The sequence below is a fragment of the Octopus sinensis genome, linkage group LG7, assembly GCF_006345805.1.
Source record: "Octopus sinensis linkage group LG7, ASM634580v1, whole genome shotgun sequence".
Classification (NCBI taxonomy): Eukaryota; Metazoa; Mollusca; class Cephalopoda; order Octopoda; family Octopodidae; genus Octopus; species Octopus sinensis.
The window spans coordinates 11,424,176-11,448,190 of record NC_043003.1 but is presented as its reverse complement, the minus strand read 5'-3'; the positions used below and the strand labels follow the sequence as shown (position 1 = coordinate 11,448,190).

General features: G+C 38.4%; 1 protein-coding gene across 3 annotated transcripts in view; it reads right to left on the bottom strand.

Moving 5' to 3' along the window:
- The window catches only part of LOC115214204, a 316,406-nt gene extending 294,039 nt beyond the window's left edge, over nucleotides 1–22,367 (bottom strand). Inside the window, exons 1-2 of one of the 3 annotated variants that reach the window (XM_029783308.2) lie at nucleotides 22,278–22,367; nucleotides 3,870–3,937 (exon numbers count right to left, since the gene is read on the bottom strand). The gene's annotated coding sequence lies outside the window, so the exon portion shown is untranslated. The remainder of the gene's footprint in view (nucleotides 1–3,869; nucleotides 3,938–22,277) is intronic. The other 2 variants (XM_029783307.2, XM_029783310.2) reach the window with 2 other exon arrangements.
- Between the last annotated feature and the right edge of the window lie 1,648 nt (nucleotides 22,368–24,015).

The following is a 24,015-nucleotide window of genomic DNA, read 5'->3' as shown; positions in this document are numbered from 1 at the left end:
CATTTCTCTCCATATTTTATTTGTTTTATTTTTGCAGACCGGACCTGCTAACACTAGCAAACATCCTTGTCATACACTAAAAAAAAAAAAAAAAAAAATGTAATAAAATAAAAATAAATAAATATATAGGCGTAGGAGTGGCTGTGTGGTAAGTAGCTTGCTTACCAACCACATGATTCCGGGTTCAGTCCCACTGTGTGACACCTTGGGCAAGTGTCTGCTACTATAGCCTTAGGCCAACCAAAGCCTTGTGATTGGATTTGGTAGACGGAAACTGAAAGAAGCCCGTCATATATATATAATATATATATATATATATATAACGGGAAGCTTTATGAAAATAGACAAAAGACGAAGGCAGGTTTACGGAAATAAACAAAAGACGAAGGCAGGTGGAATACAAACAAACAATTGTATTAGTATGGCGCTCAGGAAATATAAATAAAACAAGTCTATATATATATATGTGTGTGTGTGTGTGTGTGTGTGTGTATGTTTGTGTGTCTGTTTGTCCCCCCCAACATTGCTTAACAACCGATGCTGGTGTGTTTACGTCCCTGTAACTTAGCAGTTCGGCAAAAGAGACCGATAGAATAAGTACCAGGATTACAAAGAATAAGTCCTGGGGTCGATTCGTTCGAATAAAGGCGGTGCTCCAGCATGGCCACAGTCGAATGACTGAAACCAGTAAAAGAGAGTAAAGAGTAAAAGAGTATAGAAACCAGACATTTTTTCAGACAACCACTACACATACATATTTAACCTCTTGGCTAGACAGACAAAATATAAACGAACTTCCATCTACTTAAGGGCAGCTTCATGTCACTGCTTTGTTTCATCTCCATCCTCACACCAATTAAATCACTTGGGCAACAAAACTTTATCTACAAACATCTAGAAATCCATTAAATACAGGTCATCTTTTATTTCTCTCTCTCTCTCTGTCTCGTTTGCTTTTCTTCTTTATTTAAAGGTTGCTTGAATAGATTTCTTACTACATCAATGCATTCTGGACACTCGAGAAAGTTATAGATGCACTGTCTGTCCTCTGTCTGCCAGGAACTGCAACACACACTCTTACATGTTTCTATCAACCACCACCACTTCCGCTGCCATCATCACCCATCACAGACACATCTATCTATACAGCATTTGTATTTCTTCTACTTTCGTCCATATATATTAAACAAAGCCGCCTTCCTGTTGCTATAAATAATGCAAAGTTTACATAAGAAAACTATCTGATACAAGATACTTGGCTTAGCAAAACTTCTTTACAAAGGTCCTTTATGCAGCTTAATTCATTTCTGATTAAGGCCACAGAGAGATGAATAGCGAACATTTATGCTTACAGACACCATTCACCAAACACAGAAGAGAAGATCTCTGAAGCTCAAAAGACAAAGTGCTAGACTCTACTCGCTGAAAAACACATTTGTATTGGGTACGAATGCATGTGTGTTTGTGTTTCTCAAGTTATTTCATAGAAACTTACAGTATGGAGATATCAATGAGACTACCAACCAGCTCAAAGGACAATGTTTAACAGTATAATAACCTGACCACTGCGAAATAGCATGAAGTCCAGTATGAGAAAGGCATACTTGTTACACAACCTCCTTTAATAATTCAGTTTCCAGTGGAATGATCAGCAAGAATACTCATAAAACTTGGAGCAACATCAGAGAAGAGAATAATCACCAATTTGCAATAATAAATAATTGCATTTCTAATATGCATGTGTGAAAGTGAAGTGGAATTACATTTCTAATATGCATTTGCATACACACACATATATACATAAATACACATGCAAACACACACATACATACATACGTACATTCATGCATGTATAAATGCACACACACACTGACCCACACACATGTGCACAAACAAACAAGAGGGAACGCAGTGTAAATAACGGACAGGGTCAAGGCTATTGAAAAGGTTGCAAGACGCAATGAAAATTTTAGGAAAATAAAAATAAGAAATAAGTGGAAATTTTACTGGTGAGTGTGTTAGATTATAAGGCACAAAAAGAAAATGACTCTCCCCAGACACAACAGAATATGCTTCAACACACGAACTCATATAAAGAATCTTGCAAACCAAATCCCAAAACGAAATACATTTCTAATTATATCTGAGTATGTTTTCTTCTTGTTTGTATATTCAAACATACACATGCATATTTTATGTATGCGTATATGTATTATATTGACAGCATTGTCCTAAAGAAACCAGAAGGGATTTCCAGTACTGTTCCTCTTCCTCAATCTAAGAAATAAAATGAGGAATAAGGGAGCAAAGACCCCTTTCAGTCATGGGGCTGCACCTAGAAAGTTCCCCTCTGTGGCACAAGTCTGGGCATAGTTGTTTATGGAATGACCAGCAGTCACCCATGCATACCAGCCTCGCCTTTCTTTGCCATGGATGTTATCCAAGGCTGATACAGCTTGGCACCAGTTACGTAGCAACTCATTTCTACAGTTGAGTGAACTGGAGCAATGTGAAATAAAGTGTCTTGCTCAAGAACACACCATAGCCTGCTCTGAGAATCGAACTCACAACTTCACAATCGTAAGCTCGATGTTCTAACCACTGAGTCTTGCACCTTCCAATCGAAGCAGTAATAACAACAATAATAATAATTATCATTATTATTATTATATTATTATTATTATTATAAGATGACAAGTTGGCAGATTTGTTAACATGCTGGACGGTATGTCTAGTGGCACTTTGTTTGTCTTTATGTTCTAGTTCAAATTACAGTTACATTGACATTACCTTAGGGTCACTCCCATAAGAGGATAACCAAACATAGGTCCCTCCCATACGAGGGTAACCAAACATACCGAAACCGAACCCCTGGCCGCCGTGCAGCCAGGGCTTGAGATGTCAGTGGCTCATTCTGAGTTGCGCAAAAGCCCACTCAGGGGGATCGACCACAGTCAGGGCTCCCCAAGCTTTATGCCAAAATTAGAAACCAATATTAATAATAATAAAAATTATTATTATAGTTTCAAATTTTGTTACCAGATCAGCAATTTTAGGAGGAGGTAGGGTTAATTGATTACATCAACCTCAGTGTTCAACTGGTATTTATTTTATCAAGCATTGAGTTAACTTGGTAGATGGAAACTGTGTGGAAACCTACTGTGTGCGTGTGTTTGTCCCCAACCACTGCTTGACAACAGGTGTTGGTTTGTTTACATTCTTATAACTTTGTGGTCTTGCAAAAAAAGGCAGAGAACAAGTACCAGACTTGAAAAAAAAAAAACATAAGCAATAGGGTTGATTTGCTCAACAAAACCCTTCAAGGTGGTGCCCCAGCATGGCCAAAGTCCAATGACAAAAAAAAAAGGAAAAGTTAAAAAATATGTATATATATATTATATATATATATAAATATATATATATTACACACACAATGGGCTTCTTCCAGTTTCCATCTACCAAATCCACTCTCAGGGTTTTAGTGGGCCTGAGGCTGTAGTAGAAGACACTTGCCCAAGGTACCATGCAGTGGGACTGAACTTGAAACCGTTTGGTGGTGAAGCAAGTGTCTTACCTCACAGCCACACCTGCGGCTGATAGCATGTGGATAAACTGTGAGCACGTGATTACATAAAAGTCTGTATCGTATAGGTACGTATCTATATTGATGTGTAAATATGTCTGGAAAGACACTGAATATGTGGAAAATGCAAAAATTTTGAGCATGTGAATAATGGAAATTGTGTGTGTGTGTGTGTGTGTGTGTGTGTGTTACAGGTTTTTATAAATTAAGAGCAAAAACAAAAATATTAAAAAAGTATATAGAAGAGACAAAAAAAAAAAGAATATGTGTAGTAAGAGTAACTGACCTTTCATAAGCTCACAATGACAGTTCCATGGAACAATTCCAATTTCGTGATATAAAGTCTTCCAAAGTCTGAAGGAGAGAAGAGAAAGAATATTACATAGAGATACATACATATAGATACACACATATATATACATATGTTTACATATACATAAATATATATACATACAAATACATACAATATACATATATATACATATATATACATACAAATACATACAATATACATATATATATATATATATATACATACAATATATATATACACACACACACACACACACAAACATTCATATATATACACACACACACATATATTGCTGTTGTATGTATTATTGGTGTAATGACCCTCCCTATATATATACATACATATACAAGTACACACACACATTTGTGTGTGTGTGTGCACGCATGCATGTATATATATATAAATAGCCATATTAATTATCTAATGAAATAGTTACCCCCATCCCCTACTTCTTAATCTTTTTGTTTCAGTCATTGTTTATATACATATATATATATAAACGTGTGTGTGTGTCTATATATATATATATATATATATATATATATATATATATATATATATATACATACATACGTAGTGTTTTGCTTGCTATCAAATCAATAATAAGTGTAGAATACAAACATGGTTACAGACAGACAGACAGACAGACAGACAGACAATATATATAGCCTCTCCAAATAATTAACAGTACCACAAGAGCCCACACACACACACACACACACCACACACACACACACACACACTTGATGAGGACCAAGTCAATCAATTAGATAATTAAGAAAGAAAAAAAAGCAAGTTTTCCATTATTGTCCATCACAACTACCATAGTGACCACCACCACCAGTTGGTATTTGATAAATGAAAGTCACAAGTTCATTGAAATATAAGGAATGTCAAGGCCTTGGTATTTGGTTTCAAAAGCATAAAAAAGCAACAGAAAAAATATTTAAAAAAATAAAAAAGCAGAATAATAAAACAAGTAAAAAAAAAATCAATAACTAAATAATACCATTTACACAAAAACAAAATTAATAACCTGCATAAAAATATAAATAAAAGGTTGAATATTAGTATTTTTGGTTTTATTTCTATTCTGTGCTATGGTTAAGCAACATTAAATTAGGGGAGAGTTTTATGTGCGTAATAAAATAAGAATAGAGGGGTCTCACTATGGAGGATCAGAATCAGTAATGGGGCCTTGTTCGTTAAAACAAATCATTCGTTACATGAGTAATTGAAATACATATAAATAACAGCGGTGATCTGTTCCAAGCCGCACCTAAACTCCACAGAAAGGTGTGAAATGAGGGTTAGGGTTACCTGTCCATCCACCAATGCAAATAAATACATACATACACACACACAGCAAAGCCAGATCCGGGTCAGTTAGATATGACTATTATTTTCTACTACAAAAAAAAAGCCTCTTTCAGCCACAAAATTCAAAAGTATATATAATAAGGCGCAGGAGTGGCTGTGTTGCTTACCAACCACATGGTTACGGGTTCAGTCCCACTGCGTGTCACTTTGGGCAAGTGTCTTCTACTATAGCCTCAGGCCGACCAAAGCCTTGTGAGTGGATTTGGTAGATGGAAACTGAAAGAAGCCCATCGTGTGTATATGTTTGTCCCCGCTTGACAACAGATGCTGGGGTGTTTACGCCCCCGTAACTTGCAGTTTGGCAAAAGAGACTGATAGAATAAGTACTAGGCTTACAAAGCATAAGTCCTGGGATCAATTTGCTCGACTAAAGGCGGTGCTCCAGCATGGGCACAGTCAAATGACTGAAACAAGTAAAAGAATAAAAGAATAATACACTAAAACATTTTTCTATACAAAAGACTCAAAGCAACACGTGACTCCTTGTTTATCGCTGTTCCCTTCCGTCCTTTTCACTTTTGTTATCTGTCTCATCTTTCACTCGTTTCAGTCATTTGACTGTGGCCATGCTGGAGCACTGGGTTGAAGAATTTTAGTCCAATGAATTAACCCCAGAACTTATTTTTTGGTAAAGCATGGTATCTGTTCTATTGGTCTTTGTTGCTGAACTGAAGACTACAGACACAAACGTAATTTTAGTTGAACTATGATATGTGAACATTCATTCTTTGAAAATTCTTCAAATTTTTTTTTCTTTTTATATTGCATACACATAAACACGTAGAATATAATTATTCTCCACGTAACATTAAAAATGATGAACTATGGAGACTGGTACACCATCAGATTTTTCTTCAAAATTTACAGCTGGTTACACAGCATAATTAATTGGTTAAAATGGCCAATGTGTTTCTGTTGCACAGAGTACGTGCCATTGCATATATAACCCAGCATAGACTGCTGTGCATATATATATATATATATATATACATCATCGCCATCATTGTTGTCTTTTAACGTCCACTTTCCATGCTGGCATGGGTTGGACGGCTTGAGGACTGGCAAACCAGGAGGCTGTACCAGGCTCCAATCTGATCTGGCAAAGTTCCTACAGCTGGATGCCCATCCTAACACCAACCACATATAAAATGAATGGTTTACACCTGGTAGTTTACTGGTAGAGCACGGTCACTTTCACAGTGATCGTTATGTTCATGGCAATAAATTCTCATATATTCCATCTTCCATTTGCCATACACACACACACACACACACACACACACACACACATGATGAGCTTCTTTCAGTTTCCGTTTACAAAATCCACTCACAAGGATTTGATAGGCCCGATGTTATAGTAGAAGACACTTGCCTGACATGCCACAGTGTGGGACTGAACCCACAACCATGGGGTTGGAAAGCAAACATGAAAGGTGTACATAGATGTTATTGAACCATTTGTAAATGTTCTCCCAACCATTTCTGTCTGCATAATCTACTCTTGGTTTGGAGCTCAAATTGTAACTCATTGGCTGAATATCATTTTCTTCAGAACTATTCACTATACAATTTGTTCGTTAAGCAAACCATTCGTTTTCAATTTGTTTCACCAAAATTCTTCAAGACAGTGCCCCAGCATAGCAACAGTTTAATGACTGGCACCCAGTACACTCTGTGGAGTGGTTGGCGTTAAAGGCATCGAATTGTAGAAATGAAACCAAAACAGACCATGGAACTTGGTGCAGGACCCTGGCCTTGCTAGTTCCTGTCAAGCTGCTCCAACCCATGCCAGCATGGAAAGTGGACATCAAACGTTTATGGTGATGATGATTATGCACATGCATGCACGCGCACACACACACACCTATATTTGTGTGTGTGTGTGTTTGTTCACACCGCTGCATGACAACCAGTCTTAGTCTGATGCTAACACTAGTAGAAGATGTCTTGCAAACAACTTGCACATGCAAGTGCTACCAGTCAAAAACTCCGCATACCGGAAGCCAGCATGTGTATGGGGTCATCAGGAGAGAATGCGCGCTGTTTTGGGGCCTACCTCTCGATGGCATCAATGTGCACTTGCTAGATCAGCTGGTTATTAAATAAAGCTCAATATTCTTCTCGCCATCGTTCATCGTCTCTTTTTAATCAAATCCAGTGGTTAGCCTTCTCCACTGTAGTTTGGATATCGGTCATGGTGGGATTGAAAAACTGGTGGCGCAGCCATTTGAAATACCTCATAGTTGTATTTATATTCTGAATTCAAGCCTTACCAAGGTCAACTTTTTTTTTTTTTTCCTGGTATCAAGTACCACAACTTCTAGATATTCAGTCAACCACAGTGATGCTCTTTCAGATGTGTGGGCCTCAAGCCAAAGTAAGTAAACTTATTGTTATCATTTTGATTTGTTCCTTTCATAGTTATAAGGTTCTGACATATGAAAGATAATTGCCTTTTTTATGCATGAATTACAACAAGCAATTTTTTTCATAGAGGAGAGGGAGGGGTTCTACTACATGTAGTGTTAATCCTGTTTAATGTTCCCACTACATCCTCCTCCAAAATAACGCCCCTTCCTATAGTGTGTAGCTGTCCCTAACAAAGCAGCTTTTGTGATGCATTCAGCATTAATTAAAATTCCTGTCATCTATCTAACCCATTCATAATGGATCCTGACATCAGAGGTACCACATCTGTGGGACTGCAGCTACGTTGGTTACTAAACCAACCACATAACTGCATTCTCGGGTGACCATCTGCTCACATCCTCAATTATTTTACACATTTGTGTGAGACTGTAGCCATGTCGAATACTAACTCTTTAGCATTCTGATTACGCTGTCAAGCGAAATGCTAATCCATTCACACAGTTTTGAACTGATCATAGAAATCTTGCAGCTGCATGATGTGACTGCTTATTTTCAGAATGACATTGTAGGATAGGTGTGAGAGGCTGGATGTGGCCAATTTTAACATAAACAGGCAGAATATTTGAGCCAGATATGACTAGTCTGGTGAGGTGAAATGAATATCAGAGATGCTTTGCCTCCTACAGAAACCACCAACTTTTCTAAATACATTGCAATGCTGGAAACCTTTCTGTATCGTCAGCCGGTATCTCAGAGTCACAAGCATTTTGACCCTTAGCCTGTGTGCTTCACCTGAGTGGAGCAACAAGGACTGAGCTGGTAATCACCCAGTCTAAATGCTAAAGTGTGAAACTAAGCACATGACCACACACTTAAGCAACTATTCGCTGTTAGAATCATCAGCTATTCTTATGCTGTTGCTGTTGCTGTTGAGCGAACGGTCTTCGTCCCAGAGCTCACAAGATGGGAGAAGTCTGAAACATGGTCCTTTGTTATTCGTAAGACCCGCAGAAGAGAAAGGAGGTCAACCGAAAGGAGGACACCGAGAGCATCAACGGATGGACGAATGCGCACCCAGGCTCAGCGGTTGCATAGGAAGTCGGGGACAAGAAACAGGAAGAAAGAGTGAGAGAAAATTGGGGTGAAAGAATACAACAGGGGTTGCCACCACCCCCTACCTAAGCCTCGTGGAGCTTTAGGTGTTTTCGCTCAATAAACACACACAAAACCCAGTCTGGGATTTGAAACCGCGATCCTCTGACCGCGAGTCCGCTGCCCTAACCACTGGACCATTGTGCCACCACTTGCTGCTGCTGATTACTGTTATCAGTGCTGCATCTAATTTGAATCTCAGTGGGATCAGCTTTGATTTTCGCTCTTTCAAAGTTCATAAAATAGGTATCAATCTGTTATAGGGATGACAGGAATAATGGTACACCCCCTCCCACATGACAAGTGGTATGAAAAGGTCTCTATAAATAAGAGAGTACAAACCTGTACAGGGGAGTATGTAGTAGGCGGTCAGAGATGTGGTTTTACTAAGTATACTTTATACTAAAGTGGGTGTTATAGCAATCCAACATTTTCAACGATTATAACAGTGGGCATGAGGAATTAATAAACTTGATAAGGTTTTAAATAACTCAAAAGGAATTAATAAATTAGACGAGGAGTAATTAAGAAATTTACAGAGGAGTTAATAAACTCACAAAGTTGGTATATGAATTTTATGGAAAATTGTAAAAGTATGGGAAATTTGTTGGCAGGTTTGCCAACAAATCTACCAGCAGGTAGAACACCTGCAGAGCTGATGTTTGCGAGGTAAGGAAAATCAGTTTTCAATAAATTGCTACCAAGCAAGAAGAGAAAAAGTGACACTGAAAACATAGCAAGATTCTTTAAAATTGGTAAAAAAGGTGTTTATGTGGGCATATAAGAATGAAAAACAGAGCTGGGAAGATAGCGTAATTACAAAATGCATCAGGAAAATACTGTACTGGGGGAAAAGTAGAAAAGGTGTGTATATGAGACACATGAACCAACTGAAAAAATGATTCATGTAGATCAAACCCAAGAGGTTGGAGGAACCAATGGAATGGTTATAGGATACATTCCAGGTACAGATGACACTACAGGTGATTGAACCCAGACATATAAGTGAAAGGAAAAGAAAATGTACAGAGTTCTTCAAAGTAGATGCCAAGTGGAAAAAATATTAAACGTGTAATTAATAATATATAAGAAAGACTCTAAAAAGGGAGGTGGGGGTGATCAAAAAATTATTGCCATTAAACGACATTTCTTAAGAAACAGTTAAAAGGGAGATATTATAGGGATGATAGGAATAAGGGTACACCGCTCCCACAGTGCAAGTGGTATGTGTTAGTCACTATAAATAGGAGAGACAGTATGGGAGAGTAGGTAGTAGGCAGTCAGAGATAGTCATGTCTTTATAGGTTTTCTAAGTTTACTGTATACCAAAGTGGGCGTTATACCAATCCAACATTTTAACCCTTTAGTGCTTAAACCAGCCATAATCAGGCCAAAATTGTCTTCCTGCTTTATGCTCAAACCAGCCAGCTCTGACCTCTCCCACCTACCCTACAAAGTCATTCTAAAAATAAACAGGGACATCATCAAAACCTCAGAGTTACAAGATGCTGTACAATTAATTTAAAACGAGGTAATAGTTAAACAGGCTTTACATCTGACAGTGTAATCTGAATGCTAAAGGGTTAAGGATACAACAATCATTTACCGGAATTGATTAACCAAACTTGTTAATCTTGCGACCAATACAAGAAATCAGAACTGTTACATTACCTAAGTTGGTGCTTTTAGATTTGCTTGTATTACGACTGATCTAGCAAATAATAATCATTTAATTCCATGCAGACTTCCTTTTAACTGAAGCTATGTTCCTCATAGAGTTAAAAACACATTTCTTTGCCTGGAATACGAAGAATCCAGTCTAATAGAAAAGTGCCAAAAGGCAGGAAATGATTATAAGTGAGTGTGACAAACTGCTCCATTGATTAAGTTCTGCTTTACAAAGACAAGATGAGCAATGGTTTTGTATGTCATTGCATAGTTAAATAACAGGATTCCCGACTTCATTTTTCCTTTCATTAAATAATAAGGTTTATAAACCGATGCACTTGAATGCCTTTCTCTCTTTCTCCAGCTGGTTTGACATGGGGAAAAATATATCGTATTCACGCATGCATTAACGAAATAACACCACTATTATTGTTGATATTTATTCTCTCGAGATTTTACGCAGATACACACACATACCAACACACGCACGCGCATACAGACATATATACATGCTTGCACATACACAATGTGGGACCTGTGTATCACATAATGATTCCCAGTGAAAAGTTTAGAGCTAGACCGACTGTAACCAACCATTATGGAAAAGAACAAAACTTAAGATAGTACAAGCAATAATATGGTCTTTGATAATTAATGTACCAAAGCTCTTCTTTTCCGCTCGGATAAACACTCCAAGTAGGTAAGTATATTAACAAAACAGTCAAAAATGAATAAGTGAACAACAACACTGTGATGGTAAGCAGATAGAAAAATTATTATTATTATCATTATTATCATCATCATTATTATTATTATTATTATTATTATTATTAAGGTGGTGAGCTGGTAAAATTGTTAGCACATCAGGCAAAATGCTCAACAGCATTTTGTCCGTCCTTACATCCTGAGTTCAAATTCCGCTGAGGTCGACTTTGCTTTTCATCGTTTTGGGGGTCGATAAATTAAGTACCTGTTATGCAATGGTGTCAATGTAATCGACTGGTCCTCCTCCCCCAAAATTTTAGGCCTTGTGACTTTAGTAGAAAAATTCCGCCAAAGTCAACTTTGCCTTTCGTCCTTTTGGGGTTAATAAATTAAGTACTTGTTATGCAATGGGGTCGATGCAAGTGACTGGTCCCCTCCCCCAAAATTTCAGGTATTGTGCCTTTAGTAGAAAGGATTATTATTATCATTATTATTATTATTATTATTATTATGGCAGTGAGCTGGCAGAACCATTACTGGCATTTCGTCCATCGTTATGTTTCAAGTTCAAATTCTGCTGAGGTCAACTTTGCCTTTCATTCTTTAGGGGGTCGATAAATTAAGTACCAGTTGAGTACTGGAGTCAATGTAATTGACTAGCCCCCTCCCTCCCCCAAAATTTCAGGCCTTGTGTTTTCAGTAGAAAGGATTATTATTATTATTATTATCATTATTGTTAAGTGATGAGCTGGCAGGATCATTTGCAGCGGTATTTCATCCGTCTACATGTTCTGAGTCCAAATTCCATCATAAGTACCAGTTAAGTACTGGGGTCAATATAATCAACTTACTCCTCTTCCCCCAAACTTGCTGGCTTTGTGCCAAAATTTGAAACCATTTTTATCATCATCTCTATCATCATCATCCACCACACACATGCACATACTGGTCTATTGTCTACTGGAATTCAAAAAGTATATTAATTACCCAGATACTTTAAAAAAAAACAAAATCAAGCATTTAATTAATGAAGTCTATATTAAATTTAACCCTTTTATTACCATATGTCTATTGAGACACCTTGCCTTTTGCTTAAATTAATTTTGGAAACAATGAAGAATTTGGTAAAATAATTAAGTTGGTGTGAAGGCACATGGCTCAGTGGTTAGAGCATCGAGCTTACGATCATGAGGTTGTGAGCTCAAAGCCCGGACCATGTTGTGTTTTTGAGCAAGATTCTTTATTTCACATTGCTCCAGTTCACTCAGCTGTAGAAGTGAGTTGCGACGTCACAGGTGCCAAGCTGTATCGGCCCCTTTGCCTTTCCTTTGGATAAAATCGGTGGCATGGAGAGGGGAGGCTGGTATGCATGGGTAACTGCTGGCTTTCCACAAACAACCTTGCCCGGACTTGTGCCTGGAAGGGTAACTTTCTAGGTGCAATCCCATGGTCTGTGTCGTAACCTAAGGGGGTCTCAGATTAAAAGTTGGTGTTTGGAACATAAATTAACATGAAATTTTGATGGAAGGTTTTAATTTAAAACACTTTAAAACAGGGAATTTATGTCATAGAACCGAGGGTAGAGATTTGGTAACAACACGGTTGAATAACACCATTAGTGTATGTGTGTGTGAATGTGACAAGGCTGGTCCTTTGAAATACAGGTACTACTCACTTTTGCCAGCTGAATGGCCAGGTGCAAAATCATCATCATCATTTAACGTCCGTTTTCCATGAAAGCATGGATTGAACAGTTCGACCGAGATCTGGGAAGTCAGAAGGCTGCTCCAGGCTCCAATCGCATCTGGCAATGTTTCTACAGCTGGATGCCCTTCCTAATGCCAACCACTCTGTGAGTGTAATGGGTACTTTTTACATGCCACCGGCACAGGGGCCAGGAGGCTGGAAATGGCCACGATCAGTTGGTGCTTTTTACATGCCACCAGCATGGAAGCTAATCAAGGCAGCGCTGGCATCGGCCACGTTCAGATGGTGCTTTTTATGTGCCACCGACACGGGTATCACAACTACAATTTCCAGAGCACAATGTGCTGGCAGGTATTGAACTCATGACCTTATGATTATGAGCTGAACACTAACCACTGTGCCATGGCGCCTTCACCTACTGGTTTAGATACTAAAGGAATGAATATCAAATCACTTATTTGATATCAAAATCAACAACAGAAGCTGAAAGACCTATCTCTCTCTCACTTGATAAGTGGTTGCTTTTGTTGATGGCACCACAAGAAGTCTGGGTCTTATTTTATTTTTCATTAAATTACTTCACTGGTGGCCACTTTTATTAATTTCCAATACAGCAAAGTATGACACCTTCATTTAATGTTTCTGACAGGGATTAATTCCAAAGACGGCAAACATCGGGACAGCCATCCTACTCACAGATGTTGTCACAGATAAAGAGACAAACAGCAAAGCAATGTCGTTTCAAGTCTTCGTAACAATGAAGACTTCCATTGTCCAATTCTTTTCTCTCCGACCTCATTGCAAGACTCCTGCTAAACATTGGAAACTGAAATTTTATGATGAAACATCTAAACGCTTGGGGATGATGAGCTGTGGTCAAAAGTGGTCTCAAATTTTGACACAAGGCCAGCAACTTTAGGGGAGGGGGTAAGTCAATTACAGCGACCTTGTGCTTAACTGGTATTTATTTAATCAGCCCCAGCAGCATTTGAGCTCAGAATGTAAAGCTGGGAGAAATTCCATTGCCATACCAAAAATCTTGCCAGCACCACCCTCGCTGCAGTCAAAAGCAATATTAAAATTATTTGGCGATCTGGCAGAATCATTAGCCCACTGGGCGAAATGCTTAGTGGTATTTTGCCTGCCATTACATTCTGAGTTCAAATTCCGCCGAGGTCGACTTTGCCTTTCATCCTTTCGGGGTCAATAAGTACCAGTTACGCACTAGGGTCGATATAATCGACTTGATCCGTTTGTCTGTCCTTGTTTGTCCTCTCTGTGTTTAACCCCTTGTGGGTAGTAAAGAAATAGGTATTTCGGCTGCCACTATGATCTGAGTTCAAATTCCGCCGAGGTCGACTTTGCCTTTCATCCTTTCAGGGTCGATTAAATAAGTACCAGTTACGCACTGGAGTCAATGTATAATCCCTTTAATCCTTTTGTCTGTCCTTGTTTGTCCCCTCTATGTTTAGCCCCTTGTGGGCAATAAAGAAATAAATATTAGAATCATTCAGTCTAGCGTCTGAAGAAAGACAATCCAAAAAGTCATGTATTTTCTCTAAGATCATCAAAATAACTGAAGACTGGACATCATTGCTTTCCTAATACAAGGTACTACAAGCACAAAGCTTGAAATTACATTGCCCCCAACCATCCTCCAGTGTATAACTGGTACTCATTTCATTGACAAGAAAGGATGAAAAGCAGTTGAACTCAAAACGAAACGCCATCAAGCATTTCGTCCAGTGTGCTAATGATACTGCCAAGCTCACTGTTTTATATACAAGACATAAAAACGGTAGAGGATTTCAAACAGAGGACAACAGAAACTGGTGACGCATGCTTTCCAATAGTTTTTAGAACACAGGAGAAATCACAAATTTTCCAAATTGGTACAAAGTGTTTTGTAAGGAAGGTGGAAATTCACAAGAATCTATCTCAGTCTATAAATAGTATTTACTTTATTAATCCTGGAGGAATGAGGCGAAAATGTGACAAACCAGAGCAAAAAAAGATAATCCTTAGACCATTTAATCCAGTGCACTACCATTTATAATTTGCAGCCATTAAGCCAAATATAATAATGGGAGAATTAATTATCATCTTCAGATATGATCGTCAATTTTTCTCTTAATTACTTATGATTTCAAGAACACACAATAAGTGGTGGAAATGTCTGTTACAGGAATGTTCCAACTGATGGATTTCACAACACAGGTTCTAATTTCTATCATCCTCATCATCAGCAACATCACTTAACACCCAATTCTTCATGCGTTTGCAAAGCAGATGGAATTTGTTGAGGCAGACTTTCGACAGCCCGGATGCTCTTTATGTCACCAACCCTCACCTACTTTCAGGCAAAGTAATATTTCCCCTGCAGTAAGACATGTCTTTTACAGAAGATTGGAAACAAACAACCTCGCTTGTATGATGGTGAAGCTCGTTTACAACCATCATGTAATGTCAAGACTGGCTGTGTTCTAAGTAGCTTGCTTACCAACCACATGGTTCCAGGTTCAGTCCCACTGCGTGGCACCTTAGGCAAGTGTCTTCTACTATAGCCTAGGGCTGACCAAATCCTTGTGAGTGGATTTGGTAGACGGAAACTGAAAGAAGCCTGTCGTGTGTGTGTGTGTGTGTTTATCCCCCTAACATCGCTTGACAACCGATGCTGGTGTGTTTATGTCCCCGTAACTTAGCAGTTCAGCAAAAGAGACCAATAGAATAAGTACAAGGCTTACAAAAATAAGTCCTGGGGTTGATTTGTTCGACTAAAGGTGGTACTCCAGCAAGGCCACAGTCAAATGACTGAAGCAAGTAAAAGAGTAAAGAGTATATACAGATACATAACACATACACACACACCACACACACACCACACACACTTCCGTTTCGCGACCGTTGCGAGCACCGCCCCGTTTCGTGTCCGTTGCCAGCCTCGCCTGGCCCTCGTGCCGGTGGCACATAAAAAGCACCATCCGTTCGTGGCCGTTTGCCAGCTCTGTCTGGCACCAGTGCGGGTGGCACGTAAAAAGCACCCACTACACTCACGGAGTGGTTGGCGTTAGGAAGGGCATCCAGCCGTAGAAACACTGCCAGATCTGACTGGGCCTGATGAAGCCTTCTGGCTTCACAGACCCCAGTAGAACCGTCCAATCCATGCTAGCATGGAAAACGGACGCTAAACGATGATGATGATATGATATGAACATAACTTTTTTAGTGGTAAGACCATAGCGGATCTACTTCTAGCATAATGGATGTTTACGTAGTGTCCACTCCTCTTATATGTATGTGTGGTATATATATATATATATATATATATATATATGTGTGTGTGTGTGTGTGTGTGTCGGAAATCAGTTGGATCAAACTCAAACAAGGGACAAAACATCAAAGTGACCGTATGTATCACCTCAACATATTGTTAATCGTTAAACTTACTTCCAGAATTTAATTATTAAACATTCACATATTCTCTTCTATTAAAAACTATACCTACATATTATCAAATTGAAGTCATTATCGTTAAAAAATATTTTCAAAATCCATTATATCTGACAAATTGCCTCAAATTACGTTCAAAAATTATTGTATCTGACAAATTGTTTCAGATGCAAGACTCAATTTTCCAAATGCCTAAACTGCAAGATTCCATGTAATATTTATTTCTTTATTACCCAAAAGGGGCTAAATACAGAGAGGACAAACAAGGACAGACAAAGGTATTAAGTCGATTACATCGACCCCAGCACGTAACTGGTACTTAATTTATCGACCCAGAAAGGATGAAAGGCAAAGTCGACCTCGGCTGAATTTGAACTCAGAACGTACCGCTAAGCATTTCGCCCGGCACACTAATGTTTCTGCCAGCTCGCTGCCTTAATATTGTTAAGTCACTTAATTAACAAACTCCTTATTTATTAATTCCTTAAAAATATCTATCCATTCAAATAAATAAATATACATGTATATATACGTGTGTGTGTGTGTGTGTGTGTGTGTGGTGTGGTGACAGGCTTCTTTCGGTTTCCACCTATCAAACCCACTCACAAGGCTTTTGTCAGCCCGAGATCTATAGAAGACACTTGGCCAAAGTGGCATGAGTGGGGATTGAACATCCGAACACTCAAATGAAGCAATATCCAATCAGTGTAGCCGCAGCTGGGCTTTGCAACCACATTGTCAAACATATACAAATGGATTCCTTTGAGCACAAAATACAGGTGAGCTATCTAAACCAACACATCTTAGCAAGCAATTACCCTTTGACAGACAGGTGGTGCGTACGATGTACATAAGATAGAGTTACACGTTAGAGTGAATAATCAGAAATGTCCAATGTCCAAAGTTAATACAGCACATTGTGTAACGACTGGAATCAGTGAGAAAAACAGCCAGGTTTTGAAAGTAGGACATGTGTGTGAACTTTTCCGCAGAAGAAGAAGAGATTAGAGACAGAACAGCTTTGAAAAAGAAATGTCACTTGTTTGTGAAAGAAAGTTGAATAAAGGATGGAAAGAAAGAAGAAAGAAAAAGAGAAAGAAAAGAAGAAAGACAATCAATGCTCAAGCAAGGTGGTTGATATCTGAAAATAAGTAAATAAACCTATAAAGAATAGGTTGGAGTAGAGAGAGAAACTGAAAGGAAACTTAATGACAACAGATGGACAGAAGAGTTTGAATGGCTGTCAACAAAACATATTGATCAGCTAAACTATCACTACCCTTTTTTTAGTTTCTCCATCTTTCCTTTTCAAATTGCAATGAAAAGAAGGAAAAGAAGGAGAAGAAAAGAAAAACAAGAAGAAGAAGGAGAGAAAAGAATGAGAAGGGGAAGGAGAAAACATTTTCTGTTACCAATACCATTAGTATTCTAAGGCAAAACAGATGTCACAAGATTCTAGACTCTCATTCCATAGTTACACAGGACAGTGGGGAACAGAGAGTAGCATAAAGATAAATTGATCTTCAAAAAAAAAATGAAAGAAAGGAAAAAAGAAAAGCACCAGCACATATATCCACCACCATCACCACCACCATCACCATCATCATCATCGTCATCATCATTGTCCTTTGCAAACCAGTGAAAGGGTTTCTATGTGGTTTGATGTGCTCAAAGTAGAAGCCAAATCACACAAGGTCCTGTCTTTTAAATTAACATCCCTTGCATGTTGGAGTGGCTGTGTGGTAAGTAGCTTGCTTACCAACCACATGGTTCCAGGTTCAGTCCCACTGCATAGCACCTTGGGCAAGTGTCTTCTACTATAGCCTCGGGCTGACCAAAGCCTTGTGAGTGGATTTGGTAGACGGAAACTGAAAGAAGCCCATTGTATATATGCATGTATGTATGTATGTATGTGTGTGTGTGTGTATACATTTGTGTATCTGTTTGTCCCCCGCAACATCGCTTGACAACTGATGCTGGTGTGTTTACATCCCGTAACTTAGTAGTTCGGCATAAGAGCCCGATAGAATAAGTACTAGGCTTACAAAGAATAAATCCTGGGGTCGATTTGCTTGACTAAAGGCGGTACTCCAGCATGGCCACAGTCAAATGACTGAAACAAGTAAAAGAGTGTGCTTTTGACCCTAAATACAGTGTATCATGCTACTGTGAGACAGTGATCAAATACAGTCATTAATTGGTATTGGCTAGAAATAGCAGTTAAAACTCCAAGTTGCACTCGGTCATAAAAGAATAAAATACAAACCTAAAGAGATAAACCTACAAGGAAAAGCAGCACTGCTTATATTCAACATCATTATTCTTTTAATTGCTTCAGTCATTTGACTGCGGACATGCTGGAGCACCGCCTTTAGTTGAACAAAATGACCCCCGGACTTATTCTTTGTAAGACTAGTACTTGTTCAATTGGTCTCTCTTGCCAAACTGCTAAATTACGGGGACGCAAACACACCAACATCAGTTGTCAAGCGAATGGGCAGGGGTAGGAAACAACACAGACACAAACATACACACACATATATATATATGATGGGCTTCTTTCAGTTTCCGTCAACCAAATTTACTCACAAGGTTTTGGTCAGCCCGAGGCTATAGAAGAAGGCACTTGCCCAAGTTTCCACGCAGTGGGACAGAACACGGAACCATGTGTTTGGTAAGCAAGCTACTTACCACATAGTCATGCCTGCACCTATATCGTCAACAGTGATTGGGTTTGTATGTAGTTGCTTGATATGCTTGTAGTAGAAGCCAAATCTCTCACAAAATAAAATAAAACCTTTAAGTGTCTTTTAAAATGACACCCCTCATAACAATGCATCATGTCTACTGTGATGATGTGCCCACAGCAAAAACAACAATCAAACACAATAACTTGATTGACTAGAAAGAGCAATGAAATCTCCAAGCATATCAGCTGACCATGCTGGGGCACCACTAGAATTATCACCTCTTCAATGGCCATTCTTTTGTGATTGGCTTTTAGTGAAGGTGGGAATTCGATATTGGTACCCACTTTGAGTTTTTAGCTGAAATGTAGGTTTATTTGGGATCTTGGATAGCAGGTCAAGTTGTTGTTTCGGAAACAGCTACCCCAATTCTGTGTAGATCTCTCAAATATTTTATCAAGATATTACATAGCTATGGACCTTTGAATCCTAAGCTATTGTGGTACCTGGTCCTCGCTCAAGACAGGGGTGTAGGACTTTTGGAGCAATGCAGAGACCTCCAGTTGAGGGGCTGATATAACTCATAGACAGACATTGTGGTACCTGGTCCTCGCTCTAGACAGAGGTGTAGGACTTTTGGAGCAATGCAGAGACCTCCAGTTGAGGGGCTGATATAACTCATAGACAGACACACACACACGTGTGTGCAGGAAGGGTAGTGAGAAGTCTGCTTCCAAACCACATGGTGCTGGGTTCAGTCCCACTGTGTAGCACCTTGGATAAGTGACTTCAACTATAGTCCTAGGCTAACAAAAAATTTCTGAGTGGATTTGGTAGAGGGAAACTGTAAGAAGCCCATCATATATATATATATATATATATATATATATATATATATATGTGTGTGTGTGTGTGTGTTTGTGTTTTTCCATCTTTTGCATACCAATGCTTGACAATTTATGCTGGTTTGCTTAAATCACTGTAACTTAGCAGTTTGGCAAAAGGAGATCAATAAAATAAGTACCAGACTTAACAGAAAAAAAAAAGAATTGGTGTCAATTTCTGTAATTAAAGATTATAAAGCAGTGTTCCAGCATGGCCACAGTCCAAATAAAAGAAAAATGAAACGGTGTGTGCGTATGTCTGTGTGTGTTAGGTACCTGAGTGTTAGTACACAACTATCACCAAATGATGACTTTGTTATTTTGCATTGGAACCTAAATTATTAATGATTCTTGCAAATTATATTGAAGACAATGAAACCCTATCTTTTTTTTCTTTTGTTCTCATCAATCTTTCTTCACACACACACACACACACACACACACATACCTTGCCATTTCTGTTTACAACACAATTCTTAAATAATGGCTTGACGTTAAAATACAACAAAGAAAAATTCAGTGTAATCTAGCCAAGTTGAAGAAACTTATTAATTAAAAATAAATTTCAAAATGAGAAAAATGGTAATAAAAAAGAAAAAAGGTTAAAAAAAAAAAACATTTTCATGAAGAAAATTTTTTGGTTTTCCAAAGAATTTTGAAATGTGAACAGTGAAACAATGGTTATGAAAAGAATGGACAATCGAGTGATGAGTGACGGAAGTATATGAAAGGGATTTGACAAAAGATGAATAAGAAATAAATAGACAAACATTGGTATTGTGAGACGTAAAAGTGGGAAATAAAATTCAGAAGAAACAAAACGAATAAAAAGGAAGAAATAATAAAAGAAAAGAAGAGAAAAATGTACAGGAATACAGTCAAATAAAAGCTAGATCTAAGAAAGAGTACAAAGGTTAGGCCTAAGAAAGAGTAGACAGCTCAGACATGAGAAAGAGTACAAAGATCAGACATAAGAAGTACATAAATTATGCAGTCATAAAGAGCGCATCTAAGGAGTGGAAAAGCTAAGCCTAAGAAAGAGTACAAAGGTTAGATATAAGAAAGAGTACAAAGGTTAGACATAAGAAAGAGTACAACGGTTAGGTATAAGAAGTACATAAGTCATGCAGTCATAAAGAGTGCATCTAAGGAGTGGAAAAGTTAAGCCTAAAAAAGAGTACAAAGGTCAGACATAAGAAAGAGTACAAAGGTCAGACATAAGTTATGCAGTCATAAAGAGCGCATCTAAGGAGTGGAAAAGCTAAGCCTAAGAAAGAGTACAACGGTCAAACAAAAGAAAGAGTACAAAGGTCAGACATAAGAAGTACATAAGTTATGCAGTAGGATATGATAAAAGACTCTTGCCCAAGGTGCTACACAGTAGGACTGAGACCTGAACCATGTGGTTGGGAAGCAAGCTTCTTACCACACAGCCACTCCTGCACCTATAAATAACATTTTTCAAATTATTGAATTCAATTAAAAATTGCTTACTTAAAATTGCATAATTAAAAAGCAATTCTTCAAGGTTTGCCACAAGCCCCTAGGGCTCATAAGGCCAACGCTTAGCCCAGTTTCCATAATGTATAACTGAGATTACAACACTTCCCACTGGATGGGATCCCAGTCCATTGAAGGGGTTAACTTCCCAGCTAGTCTTGGAATTCATTTATGGCTGAGTGAACTGGAGCAAGATGAAATGAAGAGTTTTGTATGAGGACACATTGCACTGCCTGGGCCAGGATGCTGAGTCACTCTTGTACACTACTGGTAGCTGACTAAACTGACAACCTCACACCAACCTTGCTTGGTTGGTGGTGGGGGGTTGATTATTGGAAGCCAATGACCATCCAATGTGTGTGTGTGTGTATGTGTGAATAGGAGAAAGTTGAGTGAGGGTGAGAGAATGTGCAAGAGTGAGTACGAGAGAGTGAGAGTGAGACTGTGTGAGTGAGAGTGTGAGAATGAGTATGTGAATGAGTGTGAGTGAGAGTGTGTGAGACTGAGTGAGAATGAGTGAGTGAGAGTGAATGTGAGTGAGGGTGAATGCGAGTGAGAGTGAGTGAGAGTGAGTGTGTGTGTGAGGGAGTGAGTGAGTGTGAGGGAGTGATTGAGCAAGTACATAGGTGTACTACCATGTATATGAAAAGACTAACAAAATGAAAGCAAATTACAAGGGTGAGATGGTGGCTCAAGAAAATTGCCCAAACAAAAGTCTCCTCAACCAAGTTTTCATATTCAGCAATCAAAAGGATGAATAAGCACAATGAAATCAAGCACAAGAAGGGTCAATGATCCGAAGTGGTGTGGAAGTTGATCGAACTGGTTTGGGATTGGTTGTTCAACCACACCGAAGGATTATCATAAAGATGCCTTACCTAGGATCCGAAACCACGATTGTAAGGCCAAGAGTGTTGCACCCTATCCACTGGGCAAAAAGTGCCTTCACAGCAAGCAACAGTGATAAACAAATCTGTATTCTGACTCATCCAGCTAAAATTATCCTCATCACCACCAGCACCAGCAAAAAAAAAAAAAAAAAGAGAGCTCTATGTCAATAAGGAATATATGATTGCTTGACTAAATAGAAACAGCAGCCAAATTCCCCTCATACTGATAACAAAGCTGATGCATGACATCAAAAATGGAGATTCTAATGACAAAGCATGTAAGAATATTCTTAATTAATATTCCTGAGTCTATTTGCCAAAAAAATCCCCCCCCCCGTTTTCTTTTTTATTCTATTTATTCATTTTTTTTTGTTTTCTTTTCTTTATCTTTTAGTAAATGGTAATCCTGCTGTAAAAACATCTGAATCACAAACTATTATAATATATAGGAGAATGTTTTTACAGCACACCTGCTCCACTTCACTAATAGATAGATAGATATATGGTGGTTGGATAGTGAACAAAATTGGTGGAAACAAACTCAGCTGCAAGAACCAACACCCCCTCTCCCTCATTTCAACTCTCTCTTTCTCTCTTCCTCTCTTCCCCCCACTCCATTTCACCCATTCTCTACTAAACATCATTCAACAATTCCAGTCTCATAGGAAACAAAGCAACAAACACTAACATCTCAAAACATAAGTTGTATGGTGGAGAGGTCACTGTGAAAGGTAATACAAGGGATAGGGGTAAGAGATTAAGCAGGGATCAAACATCCCTTCTGCTTCCTTCCAGTTTGTTTTTTTACTTTATTTTGAGTAGGGAGATAACCAACGATAACCTTTCACCTCTACAATCCCCTCCTCTAAGGAGAAGCCTGGCTGGAAAATAATCTTAACCTGGATTACACCCCAGATTTATTTGTATATTTATATATTTCATTAGAAAATAAACACATTTCATTCTCCCAATTATCTCCCTTCTAGTCAACCTCTCTTTGCAGTTACACCTCCGCCTCCACCACTGTTATAGTGACCATCAGACCCACCACCCAGGGGCATTGAAGAAGGATTAAATAGAAAAAAATAGAGGCAGGTAAAGAAGTGGCAAGGTGGTGGGAGATTGAAGGTAGGTTGGACCAAGAATCAAAGCTCTCAAGAATATTGTAAAAATAAAGCAGGCGTTTAAAGGAGGTGGTCAAATATAAAGCAAGCATTTTGACAAAACTGTGGCATAGAAATTGCGGAGGACAAAAGAGGAATTAAAAGGAGAGCGGGATTACTGAATTTGTCAGTGTGTGTGTGGGGAGGGGGGATACAAACACACTCACAGATGCAGGTAAATGTGTGTGTGTGTGTGTGTGTGTGGTGTATATGCTTGTGTATGTGTATGTATAGGGTTGTATGTATGAATGCATGTACATGTGTGCTTGTATGTATGTATGTATATATATATATATGTATGTATGTATATGTATGCTTGTATGTGTATGTATATATATGTATAAAATGTGCATATATAATGTATTTATGCATATATATATATATATGCGTGTGTGTGTGTGTGTATATATATATGTATGCATGCATGTATGTGTGTATACATATATATGTATGCATGTATGCGCATGTATATATATATATGTGTGTGTGTGCTTGTATGTGTATGTATACATTTATGCGTGCATATGTATATGTGTGTGTGTGTGTGTGTGTGTGTAGAGGTA